This window comes from Miscanthus floridulus, chromosome 12 (assembly GCF_019320115.1).
Source record: "Miscanthus floridulus cultivar M001 chromosome 12, ASM1932011v1, whole genome shotgun sequence".
Lineage (NCBI taxonomy): Eukaryota > Viridiplantae > Streptophyta > Magnoliopsida > Poales > Poaceae > Miscanthus > Miscanthus floridulus.
Window position 1 is genome coordinate 51,371,789 of NC_089591.1, and position 4,456 is coordinate 51,376,244.

At 39.4% G+C, this 4,456-nt stretch overlaps 1 pseudogene; it reads right to left on the reverse strand.

The window, feature by feature from the left end:
• Nucleotides 1-1,511: 1,511 nt before the first annotated feature.
• On the reverse strand, nt 1,512-3,144 carry LOC136495864 (uncharacterized; annotated as a pseudogene).
• Nucleotides 3,145-4,456: the final 1,312 nt, after the last annotated feature.

The window sequence follows — 4,456 nt, forward strand, 5'->3', positions numbered from 1 at the left end:
AGTGTATAAGCCATGAGGATTTAATTTTGACTTAGCTTTGTGACAGGTGATTCATCGTTCCACAAATCTGATGACATCTCTCCTCATCTTAGGCCAATAGAAATGATCACCTAGCAGTTCGTATGTTTTCTTCTGTCCAAAATGACCTGTTAGTCCACCTCCATGTGATTCCTGCAACAAAAGCAATCTAACAGAAGAATTTGGAACACAAAGCTTGTTAGCTCTAAACAGAAATCCATCATGTATGTGATATTTTTCCCAACCTTTTCCATCTTTACAATGATTATACGGTTCTGAAAATTTAGGATCATTATTATACAAACCTTTCAAACTTTCAAGACCCAACACCTTGACTTCAAGTTGATTTAACAACACACTCTTTCGAGACAAAGCATCAGCAACCACATTGTCCTTACCTTTCTTATATTTCACAATGTATGGAAATGTTTCGATGAACTCAACCCACTTGGCATGGCGACGGTTTAGCTTAGCTTGTCCCTTCAAGTACTTCAAAGCTTCATGATCGGAATGAATAACAAACTCCTTTGGCCATAAGTAGTGCTGCCATGTCTCAAGTATACGCACCAAAGCATACAATTCTTTGTCATACACAGAATAATTTAATTGGGCACCTCCCAATTTTTCACTAAAATATGCTACTGGTTTTCCTTGTTGCATTAAAACTCCTCCTATCCCAATTCCACTAGCATCACATTCTACTTCAAAAGTTTTAGTGAAATCAGGAAGAACAAGCAATGGTGCTTTAGTCAAACGTTTCTTTAATTCTTGAAAAGCAGTTTCTTGTGAGTTCCCCCATTTAAAATCAACTCCTTTCTTTGTCAATTCATTCAAAGGAGCAGCGATGGTACTAAAATCTCTCACAAATCTCCTATAAAAACCAGCAAGGCCATGAAAACTTCTTACTTGACTTACATTCATAGGAGTTGGCCAATCCTTGATGGCTTTCACCTTTGATTCATCTACTTCTATGCCCTTTTGTGATACAACAAAGCCAAGAAACACAACATGGTCTGTGCAAAAACTGCACTTCTCAAGATTAGCAAATAATTTCTCCTTTCTAAGCTCATCCAAGACTTGCCGAATGTGTTTCATATGCTCTCCAACAGACTTGCTATAAATTAGAATATCATCAAAGTAGACAACAACAAATTTTCCAATGAAAGCTCGCAGGACATGGTTCATTAATCTCATGAAAGTACTAGGGGCATTAGTCAAACCAAAAGGCATAACTAACCATTCATACAGTCCAAATTTAGTTTTAAATGCAGTTTTTCATTCATCTCCCGCTTTCATTCTAATTTGATGGTAACCACTTCTCAAGTCAATTTTAGTAAATATTATGGAACCACTCAATTCATCAAGCAAATCATCTAACCGTGGAATAGGATGACGATAGCGAACAGTGATATTATTTATAGCTCTACAGTCAACACACATCCTCCAAGAACCATCCTTTTTAGGCACTAATATCACAGGAACAGCACAAGGACTTAAGCTTTCATGAACAAAACCTTTATCAAGAAGTTCTTGTACTTGCCTTTGTATTTCTTTTGTTTCTTCAGGATTGGTGCGGTATGGTGGACGGTTAGGGAGTGCAGCCCCTGGAATGAGATCAATTTAATGTTCAATTCCACGAATGGGAGGTAGTCCTGTCGGTGTTTCTTTTGGAAAAATGTCTTCATAGTCCTACAAAAGATGAGACACAACACTAGGAAGAGAGGTGATATCATTAGGTGAAATTAAAATGTCTTTGCACATAAGTACAAAGAGCACTTGATCTGGGTTATTCCTCACTTCTCTCAGCTCAGATTTTGTGGCTAGCATAACTAGATGCTCTCCCTCTCCTTTCTTTTTATCTCTCAAATTTGGCTTGTGGCACTCACTCACCGAATTGTGGATGGCACTCAATTTCTTTTGCTCTTCTGTTCCTTCACTTGCCGGACTAATTTTAGTTTGCTTTTGTAAGTGCTCATCCATGATTTGTTGAGGCGTCATAGGCTTGAGTACAAACTTCTTTCCTTTCAAATATAGTGTGTACTGATTTGTTCTCCCACAATGCTGAGTATATCGATCATATTGCCAAGGTCTTCCAAGCAGCAAGTGGCACACAGACATCGGTGCCACATCACACTCTACTATGTCAACATATTCACCAATTTTGAATGGAACCTTTACTCTATATCCAATCTTAATATCTCCTGAATCATTCAACCATTGGACATGATAGGGATGAGGGTGCCGCTATAGTTTCAAACCAAGCTTATCAACCATCTCACGACTAGCAATATTATGGCAGCTCTCGCCATCAATGATCACCTTGACTACCTTATCTTGCACTTTAGCTCTGGTTTGAAAAAGATTATGTCGCTGTCTATTTTCAGCTTCCTTCATTTGAACGCTCAAAATTTGAGCCACCACAAGAGCTGCACCTTGCTCAAATTCACATCTAGTATGTTCCTCATCTTCATGAGCCTCATCATCATACTCTTCCTCAACTTCCTCTTCACTAGCTGATTCATATTCTCCATTGTCTTTCACAATGATCACACGATTATTCGGACACTCCTTGATGACATGCCCACGACCTCCACACTTGAAGCATTGAATCCCACTACTCTTGGCTGTAGAACCCACTAAAGTAGTGGTGGATGCTGATGGTTTACAGCTCATGCCTTGGGCAGCAGTGTTCTTCCCTCTAAAAATACCCTGCACATTAGAACGTAAGTCTCCACTTGAGCTTTTCGCTGATGAGGGTGCAAGAGTAAACCTTGAGATTGACTTGCCCCCTCCTGACATAGTTCTCGTACCATATGACAAGGGCTTGCTGTTCTTAGCATCTTGCTGCAATTGATGTTCAGCTTTAGTTGCTTGATGTACCAAATCAATAAGATGATGGTACGGATGAAACTCAACAATGCACTGGATATTGCGATGTAACCCAGCCATGAAACGTGCAATAGTTTGCTCTTCATCTTCACACACATCGGCTCTAATCATAGCTTTCTCCATCTCTTTATAATACTCCTCAATAGAGAGGCTTCCTTGCTTCAGATTCTGCAATTTATCAAAAAGATCACGCCGATAGTGCTTCGGCACAAAACGAATTCTCATTTCTTGCTTCATCTCATCCCATGTTGCAATAGGGTTTTCTCCATCTTCTTCTCGATCATGCAGAAGTTGTTCCCACCATATCAGAGCATATCCATCAAACTCAAGAGATGCCATGGCTAATTTCTTCTCCTCTGAATAATTATGCAAGCGAAATATCTTGTCCACCTTCAACTCCCAAGTGAAGTAAGCTTCAGGATCAGATCCTCCATCAAATTTTGGCATGGTAAATTTTAGTTTGCCAAACCTCTCCTCATGGTTGCCTCTTCTATGATGTCGGCGACCACCATGATATTGGGAATGATTATCTTCATCCACATCTTCAGATTCATCACTGTCATCATTTCTTCGACCTCGTCCTCTTCCTCTACCATGTGCAGCACCTTGGTTTCTCCTTACTTGTTCTCTTGCTCTTCTAGCAGTAGCTCTTCCATCACTATCTTCTCCATCTTCACCATGGTTGCTTGCACCATCATAAGGTTGACGACGCCCTCTGATTTCAGTCAAAAGAGCCTGAAGATCTCAGGTCAACCGATCTTGCTTCTCTTCCATGCTTTGTCGGAGTTCATTAAATTGTGCCATAGTAACACAATCTTCTATCTCAACACCACCCATCTCCTGTGTAAGGTTAGCTAAATACGAACAATAGGTATTTATGAAAAAAATAAAATTTGGTAGCTCTCACAACCTCACCTCTCGTACCAACCGAAGCTCTTATGAAGTCCCTACGGGTTACAGGAAAAAAAACAGTGTGTGGTGGTAACGAAAGTGATGGCTAGGCGAATACAAGACTAGAGAGTACCGATTACGATGGCTTGTATGTGGAGCTTGGTAGGGAGTGATACACAAGGAATGCAATCTGAAATCTAGTTGTTGTAAAGTTAAATAACAATCCAAACTAGAGGTTCTTTGCCTAGTGCCGACCACAGGATATGAATGATGTAAATAGATCAAACACATGCGCAAAGAAATTTCAGATTTGATGCAAACAAGGAGTATGATTGGTATGCAAGTGTTGTGATCAGACCCAACCAAAAATTGCACCAAACAAAGATAGTAAACTGGTTACTCACTTGATATGAAAAAACTTTCAGCACTTTTGCACATAAACCAACTGACCTTCACTTTTCTTTTCACAACCTTTTGTTTTCTCAACTCTTTTTTTGCACTTTTCTTTCTTCTACTTTTTTTATAGGGATTAGATATAATACTTGCACACTTAAGGATAAAAACAAAATACAACCAGTAGTTGTAACTTGATAGGATCAAAGTTTGCGTGAAGGAGATGATATGGGTTTCAGATTTTTTTTGTGTGGGAAATTTCAGA